Here is a 26,931-nt window from a genome sequence, read left to right as displayed (position 1 = left end):
TCTGCCTTCATTTTGTCACACCGTGATGATGACTGCCTCCTCTGGATATCCATGCCACCTGCAGACAATTCCTTGTACACTGCCTGTTGGCAATTTTTTACACCAAAACTTTGTTTTATTATACAAGTAATATGGGATAACATCCTTACTGAATGATAATGAAGCAGTGCAGAAGCAAACAATCCAGAATGGCCAAAGACCCCTTCACTCCCAGGAGAAACAACTTAAGAGCTCTGGATGTATCTTCCCAAGCTTTCTTCTAGGAATATATACCCAAATTCATGCATATCTATCTACATATTTATAGATGGGTTGTTTATATATATGTGAAATCTTACTTTTATATATTTTAACAGGCTTCTTGAAATATCATGTACCATCCTTTTTTTAAAAAAAATCTTATGAGGATATTCCACACCCTAGTCAACATTTGTTACTATCTATCTTTTTGATTATAGTCATCTTAAGGGGTGTGAAGTGGTACCTCATTGTGGTTTAGATTTGCATTTTCCTAATGGTCAGTGATATTGAGCTTCCTTTCATGTGCTTATTAGCCATTTACATATTTTCTTTGGATCCTTTGTCCATTTTTACACTGGGTTGTCTTTTTATTATTGAGTTGTAAGGATTCCTTACATATTCGGGATTAAAGTCTCTTATTAGATAGCAAATATTTTCTTCAGTTTTGTGAATTACCTTTTTATTTACTTGATGGTGTCCTTTGAAGCACAAAAGTTCTTAATTTTGGTGGAGTCCACTTCATCTTTTTTCTTTTGTCACTTATGCTTTTGCTGTCATATCTGAGGAGGCTTTGCCTAAGGCTAGGTCATGAAGGTTTCCTCCAAAACTTTCTTCAAAGAGTTTTGTAGCTTTGGCTCTTACATTTAGGTCTGTAATCCATTCATGGTCAACTTTTGTGTATATTGTAATGAAAAAGTCCAACTCCATTCTTTCTCATGCAGTTATCTAGTTGTCCCAATACTATTTGTTATTGAGACTATTCTTTTCCCCTATGATTATCTTGGCACCTTTGTTAAAAATGAATTGACCATAAATGTAAGGGTTTATTTTTGGACTCTCTATTCTATTCCATTGGTCTGTATGTCTTTCTTATGCCAGTATCAAACTGTCTTGATTACTGTAACTTTGTAATAAGTTTTGAGATTGGTGAGTGTGCATCCTCCAACTTTACTTTTCTTTTTCAAAGGTGTTTTGTCTATTCTGAGTGCCTTTCATTTCCCATATGAATATTAGGATCAGCTTGTCATTTTCTGCAAAAAAAAAAAAAAAAAGCCAGGAGAGATTTTGATAAGGATCTACATAAATTTTTTATCACTTGCTTTTCATACAACTTGATGATTTTTTTTAACATATATATATATACCCCATGACCATCACCCAGATTGAGATACGGAATATCTGCAGTACCTTAGAAGGCTTCCTAATGCCCCTTTCTAATCCCTACTTTTCTATAAAAGTAGCCACTATTCTGACATCTAGCACCATTGAGCAATTTGCCTTTTCTTAAACTTCTAATAAATGGAACCATTTAATATGTACTCTGTAGTGAATGACTTCTTTCACTTAAAAATTGTTTGGGAGGTTTATCCATGTTGTTTGTCTCCTTAGTTTTTTTCAATTTTAATGCTAAGTAGTACTCTACTGTATTTCATTGTTTATTCATTCCCAGTTGAAAGACAATTGTTCTGTTTACATTGGGGTTTTATAAATCTGCTGTGAACATTCTTGAGCATGTCACTGAGTGGACATTAGCACTCATTTCTGATAGGTGTATATCTAGGAAAGAAATTGCTGGGTCATAGGTAGATGTACGTTTGGCCTTGGAAGATAACGTAAACAGATTTTCCAAGTGACCGCATCAGTTTACATTCCTACCGGCAGAGTATGGGAGTACCGATTGCTTACAGCCTTACCAGCACTTGCTATTAAATTGTTTGGCATTCTGGACTGTGGGTGGTGTTATCTCACTGTGCTTACAGTTTGCATTTCCCTGATGACTAGAGATGTTTAGCATTTTTTAATAAGGTTTGGCCATTTCTGTAAATGCTTTTGGGAAGTGCCTGTTAAAGTCTTTTGCTAATTGTTCTAAATCAGGTTGTCTTTTCTTTTTGGTTTGTATGAGCCCTTTATTCTTGATATGAATCCTTTGTCGGGTGTATATTTTTAACTATTTTCTCACAGTCTGGGGTTTGCCTTTTGACTCTCTTCATGTTGTTTATTTTAAGGCAATTTTCAAAATTAAGGTACAATTCATGTACCGTAAAATTCATGTATTTAAAGTATACAATTCAGTGGTTTTCACCATATTCACAAAGTTTTGCAACCATCACCACTATTTAATTGCAGAATATTTTCATTACCCCAAGAGGAAATCCCATATCTATTACTCCCTCTTCGTCCCTCCCCCTAGGCCCTAGCAACCACTGATCTAATTTTGTCTTAATAGGTTTGCCTGTACTGGGCATTTCATATAAATGGAATCATACAATATGTGACCTTTTGTGACAGGCTTCTTTTACTTAGCATATGTTTTCAAGGTTCATCCATGTTGTAGCAGGTATCAGAATTTCATTCTTTTCTTTTTTAATTAACTTTTTTTTTGGCTGCGTTGGGTCTTCGTTGCTGCGCGCGGGCTTTCTCTAGTTGTGGCGAGCAAGGGCTAGTCTTTGTTGCAGTGCGCGGGCTTCTCATTGCAGTGGCTTCTCTTGTTGTGGAGCACGGGCTCTAGGCGCACAGGCTTCAGTAGTTGCAGCATGCAGGCTCAGTAGTTGCAGCATGCAGGCTCTAGAGCACAGGCTCAGTAGTTGTGGCGCACGGGTTTAGTTGCTCCTTGGCATGTGGGACCTTCCCGGACCAGGGCTAGAACCCATGTCCCCTGCGTTGGCAGGCAGATTCTTAACCACTGTGCCACCAGGGAAGTCCGTCATTCATTTTTTATTGCTGAATAATATTCCATTGTATGGATATAAAACATTTGTTGATTCACTCATCATTTGATGGACTTGTGGGTTCTTTTAATGTTGTTTATTTTGATGAACAGAAGTTGTTAATTTTAATGAAGTTCAATTTATCAATCTTTTTTTTTAATGGACTGTGCTTCAATGTGACCTATTTAAGTAGACCTTTGTCTACTTCAGTGACTTACTATTTAAACACCTTCATTGTCCTGGAAATCTTCCCATGTTGGTATATGGATGGAGGTTTGCCTCCTTCTTTCTACTGACTCCTTGTAGCCACTTCTCCATTGCTGGATAGTGAGTGATTTTCAGGTGTTACAATTAAAAACAACGATGAAACAAAAATTCTCACCTACTGACTTTGTGCATGTATGCAAGGATGCCTTAACTTCCTAGAAATAAAACTGCTAGATCAAAAGTTTGTATGTTTTCATTTTTGATAGAGCCCACCAAATTGCCTTCCAGAAAAGTCTTCACCAAATGTATGTGCTCATCAAGAGGTTGAAAAGTGCCATTGTGCCACATCTATGCCATTATTTGTTATTATTGGTCTTTAAAAATGTTTGTCATTCTTATGAGCATACTGATATTTTCTTTAGTACATTCTTGCTTTTACAATCCTTGGTGGTAGGTAGGGATTCCTTTTACATTTATCCCTTTAAGTAAGTATCCCTTAAGTTTTGAGGTTAGCACTGCAACATTGTCAGGAAGGAAAAAGTTTTCTTCCACCCTCTTAGGTTTAGTACCTGGGGGCCTGTGAATTAAACTAACAAAAGACAGATTAACACGAGAAAAGGCACATAATTTTTATTAATGTTTATGTGCACAGGAGTTCACAGAAAAGAAGTGAAACTGAAAAAAGTGATTAGAGTCTGGGGGCTCATATACCATTGTATCAAAGGAAGGAGGTTCAGGTTTCAAAGGATGATAAATTGTGGGCCAGTGACTGCAAAATATGTTCCATTAGCTTTCCCTATGAGAGTTATTTTGGTAAGGCCTGTTGATGCCACCTCATCTCAGTGTCAACTCCTAGTCTCTGGTGACCATTTGTTCTTCCTTTTTTGGCACTGGGGAGGCACCTTCACGAAGGGAAATCTCTGCCCTAATTTTAGGCAGATAAGGGGAATGCAGAGAAATCCTCTTCCTGCATCTGTTACCTCTCAGTTGCCTTCAGCTCAAAATAACCTTTATGCCAAAATGGCATATTCTGGACCCCCTTTAGCACGAAAATGAACATGTATTGCTTAACTGTTAATTTAACAGAGGAGAATAATTCAGAGTTAGACTTGATTTAAATCTTTAACTTTGAGATAAACGTGTATGTTGCTTAGCTTTTCTCTGCTGTGGGTGGAGTTTCCAGAGTCTTTTCTCACAGGCTGCTCAGCCTTGGTCGGGGCCTCAGTGTCCATCTGTCTGAGCAAAGCCTCTGCAGGCGTTCAACCCGAGTATTTACACTAGGGAGAAGATTGTCTACACTAGGGCTGAGCTCACACCTCTTCCAGCTGTTAAATAGTGGACATCGTCTGGCTCACTAAGCAACCTTTCACTTGGTTGTCAACTGGCTGTCCCCTCTCCCTACACAGCTTAGAGAAAAAGTTGTTAATTCCAGTGGACTAATTCATTTGGAAACCCTAAGACCCCTCTGATTTCAGACAGGTATCCTGTCTTGGGTTTTAGTTTTTTAGTTTTTTTTTTTTTTTTTTGGTACGCGGGCCTCTCACTGTTGTGGCCTCTCCCGTTACGGAGCACAGGCTCCGGACGCACAGGCTCAGCGGCCGTGGCTCACGGGCCCAGCCGCTCCGCGGCATGTGGGATCTTCCCATACCGGGTCACGAACCCACGTCCCCTGCATTGGCAGGCGGACTCTCAACCACTGTGCCACCAGGGAAGCCCTTGGGTTTTAGTTTTAATCTGCTCTTCTGCCGTTTGTCTTTGGCAAAGAGGCAATGTAGGGAGATGATGTAACACAGCGTTCCCCCAACCCCTGGGCTGTGGACCGGTGCTGGTCCACGGCCTGTTAGGAACCTGGCCGCACAGTAGGAGGGGAGCGGCCGAGGCGGGAGTGAAGCGTCATCTGCCCTCTGCATCGCCCACATTACCGCCTGACCATCCCCCCACCCCACCCCACCCATGGAAAAATTGTCTTCCACGAAACCCGTCCCTGGTGCCAAAAAGGCTGGAGATCGCTGATGTAACATATTTATTAATCTGATGGCTCTGGACTGAACATGAAGCCAAGAAGACTAATTGGTGACTTCATGAATCGAGGTTCAATTGACACTTAGCTTGTAAAGGAAGCTGTTTGTTAGTTTAAGACTTAAGAGTTAATTACTGGCTTCAGTTCTTCAAACCAAAGGCGGAATCTGAGTGTTTTCACTCTAAAGTTAGGTCATGAAATCAACACACCTAACTCACATGTGGCTTTAATTCACCAAGCACCTCAGTTGATATAAATGATGAGCCTTCACAGTAAAAAGCAAAGAAGATGCTCATTCCTTTGCTTGCTAAACACTCTCTCCTTTTCCCTCTCTTCTTATTCCAAAATGTATAATGAACACAACACGCACACTCAGCTCAGTGAGGTGCTCACATTCAGCAGACTTCACTGACCCACGGGGGGACAGGCAGGGTCACGGCTCCCGCCAAGCACTCAGGCCAGGGCGCATGTGCAGAAGGGTGACGTCAGCAGCAGTGTTTAATTTCTCTTTTTGTGTTTGGCTGAGACCGTGCAGTTGTATTTCTTTTTTCTTTTTTTAAATTTATTTATTTATTTTTGACTGTGTTGGGTTTTCGTTGCTGCGTGCGGGCTTTCTCTAGTTGCTTCCAGCAAGGGCTACTCTTCGTTGCGGTGCGCAGGCTTCTCATTGCGGTGGCTTCTCTTGTTGCGGAGAATGGGCTCTAGGTGTGCAGACTTTAGTAGTGGTGGCGCGTGGGCCCAGTAGTTGTGGCGCACGGGCTTAGTTGCTCCGCGGCATGTGGGATCTTCCCGGACTGGGGCTCGAACCTGTGTCCCCTGCATTGGCAGGCGGATTCTTAACCACTGCGCCACCAGGGAAGTCCCCGTGCAGTTGTATTTCTGTGTGTCAGTGTTGCTCTCCCAGATCACTGCTAGAGTTCCGTTAGGGCTCTTTGGGTTGTTGAGAACAGAGACTACTTCTAGTAAACATTACCCATTCTAACTTACAGAAACATATTTCAAAGCAAGAAGCGAAATATAGCCATGTCACAGGGGAGCAGAACTATAGGACTGGGTCTAAAGTTTTCAAAATTAAGTTAAGTCATTCTCTCCCTCCCTCCTCCCCTGCCTCGCGCTCGTTTGCTCTCCCTTTCTCTGTCTCTCTGTGTCTCTCTGTCTCTCTCTCTCAGCCTTTCTCCTTCACTCTGAGCCTCTCTTCTATCCTCTTCCTTTCTTCAGCCCATTATAGGTTTTATTCCTGCACTTACACTTACGACTAGAATTCCTAAGATAGTCCGATTGGCCCACTTTCCCCTTCACCACACATCATGACAGCAGCCACCCAGAGTCCCACCACATCCTTAGAACGGGTAGGCAGGAAAGGTATTGTCATCTCTTCAGCATCTTCTCCCTGCCCACCCCACCTTTCCCCCCAGGTAGTCTTCCCTACACTCTCCTCTGGCCTCATAAAGCCATTGTTGTACCTGGTAACCTGGGTGCTAAGTGTTTGCTAACCTGTCTCTCTCCCCTGCCAGTCTTGAACTCATTACTTTCTCAACTGTCCTATCTCGCTATGGTCCCTAGAAATCGAGGGGGATCAAGAAATGCTTGCGCAGGTAGATGAATCCATATTGCTCCTCACCTGCGAAATACCGTGAATGTCTGTGTGTCTTGGTCGGTTCAGGATGCTGTAACAAAATGTCAGAGACTGGGTGGCTTAAATGGGAAACATTTATTTCTCATAGTTCTGGAGGGTTGGAGGTCCAAGATCAAGTTGCTGGTTGCTACACTTCCTGGGAAAGCTCTCTTCATGGTTTGCAGACGGCCACCTTCCTGCTGTGTCCTCACAAGGCAGAGAGAGAAGGCCCTAGTCTCTTCCTCTTTTTATAAGACCCTAATCCCATCATGAGGCTCCCACCCTCATGACCTACCTCATAACTCAGTTACCTCCCAGAGCCCCCAGCTCCTAACACTGTCACGTTAGGGATCAGGGTTTCAGCCTATGAATTTGAGAGGCACACATTCAGCCCATAACAATGTGCTAGACAGCATTGTCCTTTTTTTTTTTAAATGCAGCTGAAATCAATGCTGTAAAATAGGATTTCCCAGGCTCTGGCTGTACTCCTCCAAAAGCTGAATGAATACAACAGGATGGTACTGGGGGGCCAGTTCTTACTCTTGGACAGCCTCATTTCCCACGTGTGCCTCTTGCATCCATGGGGCGGCAGCAGCCCAGGAGGCCGGGTCTCTGCCAAACCCAGGCACCCAGACGCCTTCAGCTGGTTGCTCCGCGTGCTGTTCCCAGGACTGCGCCCAGGCGGTCTCCCAGAATGGAGACACTTCATGCCTGGTCTCTGGCCCCGCCATCAGTTTGCTGTCAGCTTCGCCATTGATTTTAAATTTTATTATCGGCTTTTAGAGCACTAGAGGACCCGAGGCTTTCGTTTACCATCGATTTGCTTGTTCCCGGTCAAGGGAATGAGCTTTACCATCTTCATCCCCTGGCCGGTGACTAGCCCCTCTGTCTTGCACCTGGAGATATCCTTGGCTTTCTCTGGGTCAAGTCTTTGAGACTGGGCTCGCTTCCTTAGATATCTGTGGTGCAGAGACACCTTGTTCCAAGCCAAATTGAAAGCTCTGTCTGTTCACCATGACTGAGTAACAAGAGCTCACTTGTACTGAGTGCACAGCCTTTGTCAGCTACCACGCTAACCCCTTGACATACCACATCTCATTTCATCTTCCCAAAGTCCTTAGGACACAGGTAATTTATCACCAATCTACAAACAGGGAAACTGATGCTCAAAAGGGCACAGCAACCTAGTGACCATAGAGGTATATTAATAACCTCCTCAACAGTGCTTGTCAAACTCACTGCCCAGGATGTTATGTGACTGTGCATGAGTAATTGACAGCTCAGGCCATGGGCAACTCGCCCCACAAGTTCAAGTTCAACACCCAAATTGGTCTATGCCATGATCAGTGAGACAAGTCAGCAATCATACGCTGGGATATCTCCACACCGTTAGATCACGCTAAGAGTTTCTAATCATGTTTTCTCAGTTCTGTACTTACCTTATCACCAACTGGTACCCAAGGATTCTCAGACGTGCTCCAGCCAGCAGCCCATACTTGCATAGCACTGCTCCCATGGACCTGGAGCATCTCTTCCTGAGATATAGCCCTATAGGAATTGTTTCTGTAGCCAAAGGTGGGAAAGGGTGGGCTCAGCCTTGTGTGGAATTCTGGTTTTTTCCCGCCCTACCAGCTCAACTTCCTTTTGCTGCCCTGGCAGGAGTGAGCTGTGTCTGCAAGCTCACTGCCCTCCTTTGACTGCAGAGGAGATAGCCACCCTGAAACTCTGGGTCATAAACTCTAGGTCAGCTCAGCGGTTCCTACTTTTTTTTTTTTTTTTTTTTTTTTTTTTTTTGCCGTACGCGGGCTTCTCACTGTTGTGGCCTCTCCCATTGTGGAGCACAGGCTCCGGACGTGCAGGCTCAGCAGCCATGGCTCACGGGCCCAGCCGCTCTGCGGCATGTGGGATCTTCCTGGACCGGGGCACGAACCCGCGTCCCCTGTATCGTCAGGCGGACTCTCAACCACTGCGCCACCAGGGAAGCCCCTAGCTCAGTGGTTCCTACTTTTAAAGGCTCGGGGATGGCGCAGAATCTTTTACAGCCTTTGCCTTCTGATCTTGCTCTTCCTCCCCTTCCCTCCCCACCCTCCCTTCCCCTTCCCTCCCCCCCCCCCTTCCCCTTCCTTCCCTCCTCTCCTCTCCCCTCCCCTCCCTCTTCCCTGTGCTCTCTCTCCTCTTCCCCATTGTGTAGTGGCCTATATTTTTCTCCACGAAACACATGTCTGTCAGTGTGAGATCCCAGGGCAGTTATGGGAGCCAACACACCAGAGCACAATAAATCCTGTGACTGGGTACCTGGGCAGGTGGCATGTGCCAGCAGCCTGGAGCTAAAAACACAGCCAGCTCTTCTCGGGGAGTGGGTTCTTTGCGTGGCCTTGCCAGCATCCCTGGCAGGCTGAGAGCACCGCTAATAGACCTCTGTGTGAGTGCTAACAGAATAGGAAGGGAGGAAACCTTTTGAAGGCTAACATTTTTCACAGGGCAGTAATCACAGGGAGCCTGTCATTCTCCCAGGCGGGAGGCATGTGTTTAATTTATACACCCTGGCCCTCACGTTTTGGAGTTTGCATCGGCTCTCAGCGTGCCTTCTGGAGCTCAGAGGATCAGGTGGGTGCCACCACAGTGGGCATAGTCAGGTGGGCCCAGGTCCACTCAGGTGCAGCACATAGAAGTCCTCAGCAGTCCCTTCCCACCACTCCCCTTTCCTAGTAAGTAAGCTAACCTCCTAAACCTGAGTTTCTTATATGTCTAATGGAGATGATAAAAATGATAAAGATAACTACTTCTTAGGGATTTGGTAAGGATTCAAGGAGATAATCCACATGAAAGAGCCCAGGGCCTAACACCCAGTAAGGACATGATAAATGTTAGCTATTTTTTTTTGTTGTCATCATCATTGTCTATCATTTACAGATGAGGTCTAGAAAAATTCATCAAACTGCCCAAAGTCACATGACCAGGAAGAAGTAAAGCCAGGATTTGAACCCAGACATTCTGACTGCCAAGCCCAGGCTCTTAGCCACTGTGTTTTACTACTATTTAAAGTATAGACTGTGTTATAGAATAGTTGATGATGAATCTATGAATCCATCAAGGACCAGAGTCATGTCTTTTTTTTGTCAAAGTACAATTGAATTTCAATATTGTGTTAGTTTCAGGTGTACATCATAGTGATCCAGTATTTTTGCAGATTATGTTCCATCGTAGGTTATTATAAGATAATGGGTATAATTCCCTGTGCTATACAGTATGACCTTATTGCTTATCTGTTCTATATATAGTAGGTTGTATCTGTTGATGCCATAGCCCTAATTTGTCCCTTCCCCCTTTCCCTCTTCTCTTTTGATAATCACAAGTTTGTTTTCTATATCTGTGAGTCTGTTTCTGTTTTGCATATACATTCATTTGTATTATTTTTTTTAGATTTCATATATAAGTGATATTGACTTATTTCACTAAGCATAATATTCTCCATGTCCATCCACGTTGCTGCAAATGGCAGTATTTCATTCTTTTTTTATGGCTGAATAATATTCTCTTATAAAGATACATCACATCTCTTTAATCCAGTTGTCTGTTGATGGGCACTTGGGTTGCTTCCGTGTCTTGGCTATTGTAAATAGTGCTGCTGTGAGCATTGGGGTGCATGTATTTTTTTGAATTAGTTTTCGTATTTTCCAGATATATACCCAGGAATGCAATTGATAGATCATATGGTAGTTCAATTTTTAGTTTTTTTTAAGAAACCTCTGTACTGTTTTTCATAGTAGCTGCACAGGATCATGTCTTTTTCATCTTTGCACCCCCATTGCCAGTCACAGTATCTGGCACATGGGAGGAACTCATAAATACTGATTCAATGAATGACCAAATCAGAAAGAACATAGGTTCTGGAGGGATAAATTGGGTTGATTAAGTCAGGGAAGGATGTGGAAAGGTAGGGAACCATAGAGTGTATTACTTAGTAATGTATTTACTAGTACCAGTAGATGATTGACTCAGAAGCCAACAGCATGGTTACCCTAATGCTAAACCAACCTAATTTTGGATCTAAGGACTGCTGTGCTTCCTAGGCTAGGAATTATCTAGTCCTAAGCCTGCCATATCCTTACACAAAGCTGAGGTTGAGTGGTGGGGATAAAGGAAGTAGAGATCGGGGCCAAAATTAGGATGTGTAATTCTAAACCAGGAATTCAGAACCTCCTCAAATTCTAAAACCACTGACTTTATACTTTTTTTGAATGCCAGCCAGGACCAGCCAGCCAGCAAATCCACATTGATCCTCCTTGAGAAGGATACGTGGTTCAGAGATGCATGAAGATTTTTCTTTTTTCTTCTGAAGAATAATTGTCTTATGTTTCATTTTAATTGATAATTATAGAAAATTTGGAAAACATAGAGTAGAAGAAATCTTTTGACCAACCCCAGTCCCCAAATTCTAAAATAACTACTAAACGCATTTGGCTATATTTCTTTCTGTAAAAGAATCACTTTAACTAGAGTTCACTGAGCAGTTGATGCTTTTTAGTTCCTAAAGATCTGGTGAAGCCTTCAAGGTTTCTTTTGGAAGAAAATAAATTCTGGGCTTCTGTAAAAGATATGATGGAGTAATAGGAAAGACCCTCAATAGGAAGTCTGGTAACCTTGAGTCTAGTCTGCCATCACCTCCATGTGTGACTTCTGCCATGACATTCACCTTGCAGATTTCAGTTTATCCTTGCTTCTCGCACTTGACAGCCATCTTTCTTTCTCAACAACCTGCCCTGCAGACTTTAGGTTCCTGTACCAGACACAGAAAAGCAGCCTCACACAGACTGTTGATCCAGCTCTTCCAGTTGCAAAAGGTCAAATCCCTATAATAAATCCCTGATAATATATATCTTCTAAAGGTTCTGCTTTTCAGAGCAAACCCTGATTGATAGAGCAGGAAAGGTGACCACCATATGCATAAAGGCTCACCTGTACAAACTTACCACTGAAAGAGTCTTTTATGACCCTTAAGATCCTAATGTAGGTCTCATGATTATTATCTGCCCTCCTCTCTCCAAGAATATAGACTCCCTAAGGATGGGGTTGTTGAGAAACCCCAAAGCATGGGGTTGTATTGGTTTCTTGAGGCTGTCATAACAAAATACCACAAACCGGGTGGCTTAGAACAACAGAAATCTATCTTCTCACAGTTCTGGAGGCTGGAAGTCTGAAATCAAGGTGTTGGAGGATCCTTCCTTGCCTCTTCTGCTTCTGGTAACCTCAGACATTCCTTGACTTGTGGCAGCATAACTCCAATCTCTGCCTCTGTCTTCACATGGCCTTCTCCCTGTGTTCTGAGTCTTCACATGGCCATTTTCCCTATGTGTCTCTCCCTCTTTTTTATAAGGACACCAGTCATATTGGTTTAAGAGCCCACCCCTCTTCAGTATGACGTCTTTTTAACTAATACATGTGCAATGACCCTATATCCAAATAAGATCACATTCTGAGTTACTAGAATAACTTCACTACTTCAATATATCTTTTTGGGAGGACTCAGTTTAGCCCATAGAAATGGTTGTGATGGTTAATTTTATGTGTCAACTTGGCTGGGCCACAGTGCCCAGATATTTGGTCAAACATTATTCAGGATGTTTCTTTGAAAGTGTTTTTTGGATGAAATTAACATTTAAATTGATAGACTTTGAATAAAAATGGTTTGCCCTCTATAATGTGGGTGAGCCTCGTCCAGTCAATTGAAGGCTTTAATAGAACAAAGATGGACCTCTCCCAAGCAAGAAGGAATTCTGCCAGCAGACTACTTTTGGACATGAACCACAACTCTTCCATGTATTTCTAGCCTGCTGGACTACCCTGCAGGTGTCACAGTTGTACCTCCACAACCACATGGACCAGTTCCTTAAGATCAATCTGTCTCTATATGTACACACACATCCTGTTGGTTCTGTTTCTCTGGAGAATCTCAAGAAATTCAATGGTTAGGAACATGGATTCTGGAGTCATACTGTTGGAAGTCAAATCTCTTTTTCCCCTTTACTGCCTGTATAACCTTGGGCACATTAACTTCTCAGGGCCTCAGTTTCTTCATCTTTAGATTGGGATAGTATTCGAACCTACTTTACAGGGTTCTGTGGGGATTAAGTGGAGTCAATATATATATAAAACACTGAGAATCATACCTGGCCCATTATAAGCACCATGCTAGGCATTAGCTGCCTGGTCAGGGCTCTATCTCCAGCATCTAGAACTAGGAGCACACGTAATAGGAGCTGAATAAATATTTTGTTGACTGACTTGACTCCTTCTAATGCTCTTCATTAAGTTTCAGGCCAAACATGTTTAGCTCTAAAAATCTTAGACACCTCTAACTCCCTAGTCCTCTTGCACAGTTCCCACCATAAGCAGCTGAACCCAGAGTCCTGGAGTATTATCTAATTTTAGGCGCACTTAACAGAGCTACTTTGGCAATCCAAGCTGTGCTCAAATGCCACACCTGGTTACGTGCCATATGCTCTCCTCCTCTCTGCTCTCCCCTCTCCCCTGTCCCCTCTCTCACAAGTAGTTAACATGATATCCAAAATGGCAGCTGTATCCAGCACAAGTGGTGACAGAATAGGTTTAGGTAGATCTTTTTTTTTACATCTTTATTGGAGTATAATTGTTTTACAATGGTGTCTTAGTTTCTGCTTTATAACAAAGTGAATCAGTTTTACATATACATATGTTCCCATATCTCTTCCCTCTTGCATCTCCCTCCCACCCTCCCTATCCCACCCATCCAGGTGGTCACAAAGCACTGAGCTGATCTCCCTGTGCTATGCGGCTGCTTCCCACTAGCTATCTATTTTACGTTTGGTAGTGTATATATGTCCATGCCACTCTCTCACTTTGTCACAGCTTACCCTTCCCCCTCCCCATATCCTCAAGTCCATTCTCTAGTAGATCTGTGTCTTTATTCCCGTCTTACCCCATAGGTTCTTCATGACCTTTTTTTTTTCTTAGATTCCATATATATGTGTTAGCATATGGTATTTGTTTTTCTCTTTCTGACTTACTTCACTCTGTATGACAGACTCTAGGTCCATCCACTTCACTACAAATAACTCAATTTCATTTCTCTTTATGGCTGAGTAATATTCCATTGTATATATGTGCCACATCTTCTTTATCCATTCATCCGATGATGGACACTTAGGTTGTTTCCATCTCCTGGATGGAGCTGCAATGAACATTTTGGTACATGACTCTTTTTGAATTATGGTTTTCTCAGGGTATATGCCCAGTAGTGGGATTGCTGGGTTATATGGTAGTTCTATTTGTAGTTTTTTAAGGAACCTCCATACTGTTCTCCATAGTGGCTGTACCAATTCACCTTAGGTAGATCTTTGCATCTAGAAACATAAAGGGGGCAGGTAGACTCCCTCTCCCCAAATACAATTAACTGTGGTCTTTAAATGCTCTCAGAAAGCTCCCCCTTGACCAGGGGCTATGTGGCTTAATTCCACTCCACTAATATTCAACAGTGAAAACTAAACCAATAAACTCTTACCAAACTTGCTTAATGCCCACGTGAAGGTGAAAAGTTAGCCCTCCTACCTGTGCTTCTACAGAACATTACGTACAGGGTGTTTCAGAGCTAATGAGAGCTTAAGGGAAAAAAATGGAATTAGGAAGTCGTCATACAATAAGGAGCCCCAGTCCCATAAGTTATCTCCATGGGTGGCTTGCTTAGAAAGCTGCATAGGAGTTTCTAATTAAAGGACTATTAGAAGAATACATCCATAAATTTCAGAGCCAGGCTTAATTTTCTTGTTTGAAAACTGCCAGGGAAGAGAGTGGATTGCAAATACATGAAATATGACAAAATGAGACTTAATGAATTCTAAGTTTATTCACTGAAGTATTTAACTATCCAGGCCATCAAGTGGGGATAATAAATTTGAGTGTGTCATAAGACTGGCCCACTTTAATTCACATTTATAAAATGAGCTATAAATAAAGGGCCTGATTCAGTGCTTAAGTTTTAGAGATCCATTAATGCATAATTCCTGTGTCTCCATGATGCCAATCACTGGAAGGAAATGAAAGAGCCTTCAGGGATCAGGAGGGAGGTAATGGTCCTGATGCTTGGACCAAAGGGCAGAGGACTAGCCCTTGATAATTCAGCATCTCTCATCGGGACACTTACCTCTTCCTTTGTCCCGAAAGTCAAGTTAAAACCTGAGTTAAGCACCTGGGAGGGAAGAGACGGCCCGTTTGCCGGGGTCACGAAGGAGAGTTTAATGAAGAAGACACCATTTACAAAGATGAGGGCAGGGTTAAAGAAATCGATGAAGGATGGTGAAGCACCTGGGGCCCGTTTCCCACAGCTAGATCTGAAGGAAACTACTAGAACCACTCTGCTATGGGGTCTCTCAACAACTCACCCTTAGGGAATGTACATGCTTGCGGAGTCGGAGGTCAGTAAACTCAGAAACATGCAATATATGTTCAGATATTGATAAGTGCTATGACGAAAAATAAAGTAGAAAAGGGGGTATAAACAAGTGGTGGAAAGGTAGGGAAAGACCTCCCGAGGGAGGTAGATGGCGAGAGCTTCTCGGGAGTGGTGACCTGTGATGTGAGGCCCAAGTCAGAAGGAGCCAGCCAGGAGAGGGGCGGAGCATTCCCTGTGCTGAGAACCTGAAGGGGGACCAGCTGGGCATGCTTGAGGGTCAGAGAGAAGCCCTAAGAGGCTGGAATGTGATGAATGAGGAAGTGAAGAGGGAGACAAAGCCTTGTTGACCCCGAGAGGTGTTGGGTTGTATTCTAGCTGCCCTGAAGCATAATTGGTGGGATTTAAGCAAGGGAGGGCGGTGATCTGATTGATATTTTAAGTGACACTCTGGTTGCTGTGAAGGGGATACACAAAACTAGAAGTAACAAGACAGGATACAAAGCAACTGAGCTGCCTGGTAAGAGATGAAGGCAGCTTGTACCAGGGCAGTAGGATCAGAGACCAAGAGTGGTGATGGGTGTGAGGTCCATCTCATCCATCCACTCTTTTTTTTTTGCGGTACGCCGCGGGCTTCTCACTGTTGTGGCCTCTCCCGTTGCAGAGCACAGGCTCCGGGCGCGCAGGCTCAGCGGCCATGGCTCACGGGCCCAGCTGCTCCGCGGCATGTGGGATCTTCCCAGACCGGGGCATGAACCCGTGTCCCCTGCATCGGCAGGTGGACTCTCAACCACTGCGCCACCAGGGAAGCCCCATCCATCCACTCTTAGTGCAGTTAGTGGACAAGGGGCCTCCCAGGCTTGAGAAAGTAACTACCTGAGAATAAAAGTAGTTTAAAAAAGTTGGCGGGGGGCCATGGTGTCCTAAAGATTCTGTATGCTGCATTTACTCATTTTCAAATTGGAAGAAGATAAGTTTAAGAAAATTTAAAACATCCACTGAAAGAATGAACTGGGGTGGCGTAGGGGAGCAGTTGGCCTTAATACATACATACAGAAGAAGAAAAATATATAGGGACTTTGGCAGATCCTAGGCTCAACATGTAGTGGGAGGTGGCTTTCCCAAATAGTAATGGAATTTTGGGTAGCATGGTTAGAAAAATGGTATCTAGAAGGAGGAGGGCGATTATTTGCGCACTCTGAGGGAATGACTGACTATATCTTATCCGTGTTTGTCCTCCATTCGTTGGTGCACACTGCCTGGTACCTAAAAAGCTTGGAAAGTATGATGTTGTGATATGATAAGAAATCTATTTTTCCCTTGGTTCTTGACACGGAGCTCCTAAGTGCCTTGGAATTTCCTGGTGATAGGAACCTCTTTTTTCTAATGAGCTGACTCTTGGTGGGCTCCCAGATGGGGGCTGGTCACCAGAAAGACTAAGCCATGATAAGAAGGTTAGTACTTTCAGACCATATACTCCATCTTCCAGGAAACGGAAAGGGGCTAGAGATTGAGTTCATAATCTATCGTGACTTACGTGATGAAGCCTCCATAAAAATCCCTGAACTAGGGGGCTCAGAGGGCTTCCAGGTTGGCAAAAACATTCACATGCCAAGAAGGTATGCACCACAACTCCATGGGAACGAAACACAGCCTCTGATCGAAACCTTCCAGTCTCACCCAATGTACCTCTTTATCTGGCTGTTCATTTATATCCTTTAAAATATAAAGTATAAGTATATAAGTATTTCCCTGAGTTCTATGAGCCACTATAGCAAGTTTTTCAACCTGTGGAGGGGTCATGAGAATCCTTGATTTGTAGCTAGGTCGGACAGTAGCATGGGTGACCTGACAGCCCGCTACCTGCTATTGGTGTCTGAAGTTGGGGGCTGTCTTGTGGGACTGAGCCCTAAACCTGTGGGTTTGGGCTAACTCCGGGTAGTCAGGGTCAGCATTGGATTGAATTACTGGACACCTCATTGGTGTCTACAGAGAACTAGAGAAGTGTTTGGTACAGAAGAGGTACACATTTGGTGTCAGAAGTGTTGTGAATAGAGAAACAGTTTTCATTTAGAAGAAGGAGAAGGAAATTATTTTTTTTCAAAACCTAATTTTTTTAAAGCCTGTTCTTAGTGGTGAAGTTGAAAGTCTGTGTAGGTGATATTCTAGGAAGTCATCCATAACCGGGACAATAAGGTGATATGGTAATACAGTCACAAAAATTACAGAGTATTTTGAGAATGGAACATGATCCAAACAACCATCTAAGAAAAGAAGACTCCAAATCTCATGACATTCACAAGTATTTTGTCCACTTTTGGAGAATAAGGGTTTACCAGGCTTGCTCAGAGCCTGGGTAAAATCTCCCTCAGACTGTCCCATGTTCTTCAAAAAAGCATTCTGAATCTTCATTCGATATCCCAGGTGAACTATCTCTGGGAAAGATGTATCTTTGGTGAGGGGCGCAAAGATTCCAGTTGCTGGAAAAATATATCCCCTCTTTGTAAATTAATTTACACTGGTTTATTTATCAGTCTCTTGAGGGAATGGTAAGGAGGTCAGACCCCCACTTCCAAAGCTGATGAGATGAAGTCTTTTGACCTGCAAAACCAAGAATGAAAGTTTGAAATATGGGGGTTCCCCACCTATGAGGTTCTCTCTGGACGTCGCTTTGGCTTCCCACCATGTGCCAACCTACCTCCTACAAAGATCACACCTGCCACTTGGTAGTATGTTAATAGCAGGCATTAATCATGTTTTGTACATAAGCCTTTTTGCCAGTTCTTAGCAAATTCTTTACCCATAAAAATTGAAAATGCTCTGTGCTAGTCATTCCCTATTATGCGAGAGGTTTTAGTTTGTTCCTAATTGCCATGACAAAGTTAGGGTCTTCACTGGAATTCTATTACAACTCCTGAACCAGATTACTGTTGGAAGCTGAACTAGATACTTATATTGGTCAGGCCACTTTCTTTTCAGAGACAGACACACAATTTAAACCAGCATAAGCTAAGTGGTTCACACAACTGGAAATTCTAGGGATAGTTATAGCTTCAGGCCTGGCTGGATCCAGAGGCTCAAATGGTATCATCAGGGCTTTTCCTCTCTCCCCGTTTCTTAAATGGTTCTCATCATACAGCTGGTGTAGTAAATTTGTTCTGTCGGCTTAGCTAAGCTGGAACTACATTTCCCAGAATTCACTTCTCTGCACAGTTCCTGGTTAGTATGAACCATATAGACTTTCTATATGAGACTTGGATGTGGAACTAGAGCAGCATTCGTATTTCTTTTAATGCTTGGAAGGCCAGTGCAGGTTATGAGGCGCTGCCATGGCTTGCTCATGCTATCCCTTACCTGTTCACTCACCGTGTGGGGTTGGGCTCCTACAACATCTCCAACCTCTGCTGGATCTTCCTGCACCTTCTGTTCTTACTCCTGGGCCAAGTGCTTGTTTAGCTCGATGAAGGATGCCAGCTTCTCCTCCAGCTTACTTCCATCATTGAAGTGGGTTGCTTGGAGGTGGGGTGAGACCAGTGTGTATTCTAGTCTCACCACATGAGTTCCTGCCCATCCTCGCAGAATTCAGTTTATCTTTGCTTCCCCTGCTTCCTGTCCCTCTTCCCTTCTCAACAGCCTGCCCTGCAGACCTCAGCTTCCTGCACTCAACACAGAAAGAACACCCTCCCGTGGACTGTTTAACCACTCTTACAGTGACAAAAGGCCAAATCACTGTAACAAATCCGCCATGATATGCGTGTTCTACAGGTTCTGCTTTTCTGAGCAAACTCTGATAGAGCAGGAAAGGCAGCCGCCATATGCATAAAGTCCTCACCCGTACAAATGTAGCACTGAACGAATCTATTACAGTATCTCCAACCAGAAGAAAGTTGCAGGGAGGACTCAGAATAGAGACACTTTGACTCATGTATCCGTTCCTGTACCTACCGTTGTAGTTCGGACAGGGTGGGTGGTCCAGCAAAGGCTAAGACTCATTCCCACCTTGGTGGCTGAAGAGAAAAGAAGGCAGTAGACCTCACCCAACACATGTAAAATGTTATTACTGGGGAAAAAAGAATGGGGTTGGGCCTCCCTGGTGGCGCAGTGGTTGAGAGTCCGCCTGCCGATGCAGGGGATACAGGTTCGTGCCCCGGTCTGGGAGGATCCCATATGCCGCGGAGCGGCTGGGCCCGTGAGCCATGGCCGCTGGGCCTGCGCATCCGGAGCCTGTGCTCCGCAACGGGAGAGGCCACAACAGTGAGAGGCCCGCATACCGCAAAAAGAAAAAAAAAAAAAGAATGGGGTCGCTGGAAGGAGGAGGAAAGAGAGATGGGCAGGCAAAAGCACATGTTCACAACACCCTTCCTGCCTTCTTGTTTTGGGTGGTGCTTCATTTACTTGGAGAAGAAGAAATGAGATATAATTAATTGACCAGCCTAGGCACTGTGCCCAGGCACTGAGCTTAGCACTTCCTATATATTATCTCCTTTTCATCCCCACAATAACTCTGTGAGGAAACCGAAGCTTAGAGATGTACAACAACCTGCCCGAGGTCTCCCAGCTGAGGAGGAGAGGGGTAGAACTTGAACTTGGGTCTGTCTGCCTGCGCTCTTAGCTTTTCCCGCGTTCGGCCCATGTACCCAGAAGTTGCATTTCTTGTAATGATAAACACATTCTCTCCCTGTTATGTTTGTCTAACCTTGGTGATTTTGTATGAAGTAGCCAGCCAGCTGAAAACAAACAAACAAACAAAAAAACCAACCGACCAAAGTGCTTCTTCTTCCCTTGCTACAGAAGTAAACAATGCTGTCTGTGGGAAATAGATGGTTCGCTGCCGTGTAATTCTCAACAGTGCTTGGCAAGACAGTTCATGAATTAGAAACTTTTAGGGGGGTGGGCAGAGGGAAGAGTCTTCATTTTAACAACCCAGAAAGGTTGGGACATTTTTAGATGCTGGCAAAGAAGGTTGCCGCTACCTGCATACAGTTGTAGCATCACTGTGTTATTAAGTGTTGAAGATACGCAACTTTTTGTGACAATGGAGAAAACTTTCAGATTGTTAGTTCATTAGCGGATTTTGAGATGAACTGGAGAAGAACAGAGGTTTAAGTTCTAACACTGTGTGTATTCTGTGGAGTAGAATTGAGTAAGAGCTCAGAGGTAAAGTGGGCAGTCTGTATGTTTGAGGAAAGGTGGAGGGTGGTTTCTGCTTCTCTGAACCACTGAAGGTTCCAGAGGACTCGGTCCTTTCTAGGAACCTTAAGATCCAGTGCCTTCGCGTACCAAAGGCGCAGAGGTGCTTATAACCCAAAGTTCTTTTCTGCATAACCAAGAATATTAGTTGAACACCTCACCTGAAAGATGTTCCGAATTATTTAATGCACCAGATAGGTGTCTGACTATATGTCTCAGCTGGGATTTGCATCTCTTTCAACCTGAGGAAGTTGAATTGGAAAGGTCCAGACAGAAGGTACTGGAAGGTTAGGAGGCCTTTCCTTCTCGACTCTGTTCTCCTCTGTACATTTAGCCAGGCAGACCTGGGCTGAGGCTTAGTTGCAGCTATTTGAGCAATAAAATGATGCCACACTCTTACAAGTGTCCTGTAATTGAAAGCAAATTCTGCGTGACTGTGGTGTTTTCCTGTCTTGGATCATAACCTTCTCTGGGAACATAAACTCCGAGTTATAGATCAAGCACTCTTTAGCTGGTTCACACACTCACCAGGGTTTTGGCGACCCTCAACTCCTTTTTTTTTTTTTTTAAGAAGATGTTGGGGGTAAGAGTTTATGAATTTTATTTTTATTTATTTTTGCTGTGTTGGGTCTTCATTTCTGTGCGAGGGCTTTCTCTACTTGTGGCAAGTGGGGGCCACTCTTCATCGCGGTGCGCGGGCCTCTCACTATTGCGGCCTCTCTTGTTGCAGAGCACAGGCTCCAGACGCGCAGGCTCAGTCATTGTGGCTCACGGGCCTAGTTGCTCCGCGGCATGTGGAATCCTCCCAGCACAGGGCTTGAACCTGTGTCCCCTGCATTAGCAGGCAGATTCTCAACCACTGCACCACCAGGGAAGCCCCCTCAACTCCTTTTGTGTTTACCGGAGAGCAGTTGTCATTGAGAGCATGCAATTATTTGGGTTTAGGCTAATCTAAAAAAAGAAAAGAGGAGAAGCTCGAGAAATCGCATGTTACAGAAAATTCTTTGACACACGAAGGCAGAACAGAACAGCAAATGGGAAGCGCTGCTTCTAGGTCCTGCGTCCCCACAGGGGTCTTGCCCACAGTGTGATCTTCTCAGTTCTTGTTGGCTCAGGAGCAGACATGAGGCAACAATCTGAATGCAAGGAGTTGATTTGGGAGATGTTTTCAGGAAGCACTGATTGGCGAGCCAAGGAGTAAGCCTGGGAAAGGAAGGAAGCCGATAAAGGGTGTGTTAGCAAAGCAAGCATGTGGGTCAGCGGAGCTGAATCCCCCTGGGACATGGGGTGCCCGTGGCGAGCAGCCCGTGTCCCTCCATCACTCACTGGTTGAGGGCTGCTCCCAGTATTTTTTTTGGCACTTCTGGCCTGCCACGGGCCAACTCAAGACCTTGGTGCTAGAAAATCTCTCAAAGAAGAAAATGCAAACGGTGGCCATGGGTGGCCTGCAAGGTCCGCTGCGTTGGTCAGGTGTAGGGCCATGGGTGGCCGTAGCAGTGACCACTGCTGAGACCGCCGTTGTGGGGAGGAGGGGAGCCTCCCTCTTGCTCCCCCACCTCTTCTGTGGCCATCGCGCTGGCCCCTCATTCCTCTCTTGGCCGTAGACAGAGGCCGATTCTGCCCGAACCCTACAGAGACCCTCTGAGAAGTTCTCTTTCCAAGCCTCAGCTGGGGACAGACAATTAATTATTCACCAGCAACTTAGTTCTGCTGATAACGGTCTCCTTGGCAACCTAAGGCCGAGTGCAACAGAAACAAAATACACTGAAAAAATGTATGGGTATGAAGAAACACGTAAAGGCTCTTCCTTACCTTTTCCAAAAAAATGCCTTTAAGTTACATATGGTTTTTGAACAGTAATTAAACATAACAGATTTTCCAGCCCTGTATCAAGAAGTCCTTACCAAATCCATCCCTCGTAGCTCTAGATCCGTCTCAGGGATGCGTGTTTCTAGGAGACAGACACAGATGCTCCCTTCCTACTGAGGTGCCTGCTTCTTTTTATAACAAATGACGCACTGCCACGTGATGGCCCCCAAAGAGCCCTGCACTGCTAATGACAAGCCTTGACTACCTTCGGCAACACACTTGCTGTACAAGTACACACTTGCTGTGTGACCTTGGGCATGTCACTTACCCTCTCTGGGCCTCAGTGGTCTCATCTTTGAAAACCATAAAGTGATGCCACGCTCTTACAGGTGTCTCTCTAATCTGAAAGAAATTCTGCGTGACTGTGGTGTTTTTCTGCCTTGGGTCAGACCCTTCTCTGGGAATGTTTACTGGGGGAAACTGTCATTCTTTCTCCTTCCCCCACCCACGCTTCCTTCTGCCGCAGTGCTGTGAAGAGAGCAAGGTTCCATGCCCAGCTCTTCCCCTCTGCTGGCTGTGTGATCTGGACAAGTCAGCTAACCTCCCAGAACCTCTGTTTCCGCATCTGAAAGATGGGGTGGACAATTGTACTGACATCTTAGAGTTATTGGAAACATTTAAAGGAGATCATCTTTGTAAAGCTACTCAGAAAATACTGCTTTCAAGAGAAAGAAAAGGATTTTAGTTTCTCGGGATTCTCTCCTTTTTGCCTCTCTCTTCTGTCTCCCCACACCGGCTCGCAGGAGTTGGTCTCCTGGGATTCCAGGAATTTTTAAAATCTCCTCTAGTGATTCTCAAACCTCTAGAGCTCAGTTCGAGGACATTATTACAGTTATTTTTTGTTTCTCATTACCAAAGGAAGGCAGGCTCACTATAGAAGGGAGAAAGTGAAAAAACAAAGACAGAAAGGTATAGAGATAAGGAGGAGAAGGGCACATAATCCTCTAGCCCAAAGACTACCGTGGTGAGTAGGCATATTTTTCTGTTTATCGTTTTTCAGAGGGATGGCGGCACATGGTTAAGCCCACATGGCATGTAGATTTCTGTGTCCTGCCTCTCACCTCTAACCTTGTCATGTAGCCATTTTACTCTCTGTCATAAAAACTTCTTGATGATGGTCTATTATGAGTAGGTGTTATAATTTACTTAACCATTGCTCCATTGTTGGATATTTAAAATGTTTCTGTATTTTCCCCATTAAAAATAACCCATGGGACTCATCACACATCTCCCAGCCTGCTCTCTTTTTCTGGTCCCCTTCAAGCCGTCCATGGCAACCATGTCACGGGCATTTCTGTGAAGAAATCGCCCCCAAACCCAGCACAGTTGTAGAAGCAGATTCACCGCATCTGCTTCGCTGTTGCCTCTGCCGTGCCCTGCGGCAGGTTCCCTCGGCTCTGGGCAGGCTCTCCTGCCCCTGCAGGTGGACTGCTCGTAGCTTTTGCTTCTTTCCTGTCCAGAAAGTATTGGCAATGCCCTTCTGGAATTCAGCACAACTGCCTGGGCCAGAGGTGGGCCTGTGAGTCAGGCCTGGCCCATCCTGGTACCTCATCCAGCCAGCAAAGGTGATCGGTCCAAGGAGTCGTGGCAGCACCTTGCAGACCCAGGCAGCATCCTCCCCTGAGATAAACGACGGATGCTGTGAGGTAGAGACGACAAGGGGCAGCGGTGTCAGCCAGAAGCAGCGGTGCTGTCTTCCCACTGCGTGGAGGAGGCCTTGTGTGACAGCGGCTTGAGAGAATGCGGAAAGCAGAGGCAGCCAGTGAGAGCGAGGGCACAGGGCGCCCAGCTCTAGCCACGAGTCCTCCCTGTGGCATGCCTGCCCGAGATGTGGGCGCCGATCCCCGGGTCCTTCCCTGCTGCCTGAGCCGACGCCTCCCCTCTTTGCTTACAGCACTTTGAGTTAGGGTTCGGCTCCTTACTCAAGGGGTCCTGACTGCTACAGCCCTCAGAGCAGCCCTCCTACAGGCTGTCGGATAGACACTGTGACATCTTTCAGGAGAGTTCAAACTCAGGTGTCCATAGGACTTGGCAACAGCTGCCCATTCCTCTTTTTGGACTTCCTGAGGAAAAAAAAAAGAGGAAACTACATAAATGAATCAGGAACCCCAGAACTCCCCTGCACCAAACCAAACGTCTCCCCGTCAGCACAGGCTCGTGGTGACAGGGTGTTTCAGCCACAGTGAAGAACAGTGCCCCAGACAATAGACAAGATGGGCCCAGAAGACGTGAGCCTGACTTCAGAGAACTCACTGAAATACCGGAGAGAGGAGAGAAGACAATCAGAAGCCGAGATTTTTTTTTATTTCCATATGCGCATCCTCATTTTTAAAGTGTGAGTTTCTCAACCCTTTGCTTTTAGACTGCTGTTAACCTTTTTCGTCACTGGATAAGAAGGAAATAAAGGGCTATTTTTGGAGGCATGATACATAGGAAAATTCTCTGAAACTGTTTCTCATCCTCTCCATTCAAAATGAGGCACGTGGCTCTGAAAGGTTACTTGGGGTGTGAGAAACTGGCTTTGCAAGAGCTGGGCTGACATCAAGAAATGCTTCACATGTGTGAAAAACTTTTGGGAAATCGCTTTTGTTTTTGTTTTGCCAAGTGGATTCATGCAGGAAATACCGGTTCAAACAGAAATCCCCTCAGCAGGACCTGTCTTATGTCTGGGAAGCGTAGGGGACATTCTAGACATACTCTGCATCAAAATCCCTGCAGGTGTTGGAATACAGTTCAGCTTTCTTGCCTGCCTCACTGGGCTCTCTGGATGATTCTGAAAAGGCTTATCCACAGTCTGCACACCAGCCACGAAGTGGGACTTGCAGGCCTCCAGAGGATCCCCTTCTTCCCATATGATCCCATCTACCTTCCAGTTTCAACCAAGTTAATCCTTATCTACTGCCTGCAAATACCTAACCTATAAAGATCTCTCATGAACTCTTTTTAAAATGCAAATGTTTTAGGGGAGGAAAAGCATGTTTTGATTAGTCATGAAATCCTTAGAGTCAGGAAACCCAAACCTCATTGAGTCCTGCTTGTGAGGTTTTTCTTATATCACACCCCTTAGCGCCATCTTGCATTGTCCCCAGCTGGCAGAGGGCAAAACTGACGCCCAGTGACGTGAAATGACGTGCCTAAAGTCTCAGAGCTTGGCAAGTGGCCCAGGTGTGATTTGGGTATAGGACCACCGGACCCCACAGCTCTTTTCTTTGCAGATTGACAGCTGGTCCCTGCAGAAAGGGGGACAGAACTGGCCAGTGTTGCCGTGCAGGATTACAAGGAGGTGGGTTCTAAGTCGAGGGTGATGCCTGGGTTGGGCAGGCCTGGGAAAGGGAGGAGGCCAGGAGAACTGGGCGTGTGTTGAGCCCCACTGAGCGAGGGGGAGATGGAGAGCCAGGCCCCCTGCCTTCGCTTCTTGGCCCTGGGCCACTGTGGGTCGGCCAAGACACAAGCCTGGCTGTTGTACCCAGAGCCATCACAGCACTGGTACCAGTGGGCTCCCAGTGATGGCCCGCTGCTGTTGGCAAGAGCATAGCTGTGTTTTACGTTTTATTCCTTTTCTCCCTTTGGCACATGCTAGACTCTCTGTTTCTTTTCCCTTAATCAAAGAGAGCTCCTGTTCACGAAACCCTCTGCCTGAGGCACCCTGCTAGCTGGACTGTTGCTTTTTTTGGCTTCCAGGTATTGGCAGGGACCCAAAATGGCATATTTGTGGTGGAGTAGTTAGAAAGACCTACCTCTCATTTAGCATGGGCATGCTGGTATCTGCCTCATAATGCTGTGTCGTGAGAGTTATGTGCAGCGCACACGCCCTGATGCACAGTGTGAATGCTTGCTGGCGTGATGACATTGTCTTGTTGGTAACCAGAAACTGGCATTTTCGCATGGACTTCTGGCTCTTCCTGGTCAACCGAGTAAGGAACTCCCCTCTCCCGATCATAGTTAAAGTGGTGGCGCTTTCCCTGACTGGCATCCGGGAATTCTAGGAAGTGTGGCTGCTTATTTATTTGTCTGAGTTGTCGAAACTGAAATGATAGAGGAAATCACATAAACTCTTTTTTTTTGCGGTATGTGGGCCTCTCACTGCTGTGGCCTCTCCCGTTGCGGAGCACAGGCTCCGGACACGCAGGCTCAGCGGCCATGGCTCACGGGCCCAGCCGCTCCGCGATATGTGGGATCTTCCCGGACCGGAGCACGAACCCGCGTCCCCTGCACCGGCAGGCGGACTCTCAACCACTGCGCCACCAGGGAAGCCCCACACAAACTCTTGAAGTCTCGGGGCCACTTCTGCAGGCGTATTCTCAGTCCCCGAGAGCGCTTTTTCTCTCCATTCATTTGACCTCTCCTTCTTTCCTCAACCCACTTTTCCCAGAGGGCTCTGAACTGTGGCATGGAGCATGATGACGGAACTGGCCGTGAACCAGAAATACAACTCACTCATAAATGTTTCACCAGGGGAAGGGGAACAAGTGGGAGGCTCTTCATATCATTCTGGAAGCACCACGAACACTCATTCTCAGCTGCAATGCACAGCAACCGAAAGCTGCATTTCCCAACCACAGCTCACAACATCTTTTCTTATTGTTTTAATTAAACCACCAATCCATGCGTATATTCTCCCAGTAAATAAAAATGAAACTGTCCAGATAAAGCTAGT

The sequence above is a fragment of the Mesoplodon densirostris genome, chromosome 10 (genome assembly GCF_025265405.1).
Source record: "Mesoplodon densirostris isolate mMesDen1 chromosome 10, mMesDen1 primary haplotype, whole genome shotgun sequence".
Taxonomy (NCBI): domain Eukaryota; kingdom Metazoa; phylum Chordata; class Mammalia; order Artiodactyla; family Ziphiidae; genus Mesoplodon; species Mesoplodon densirostris.
Note: the sequence above shows the minus strand (reverse complement) of the source record.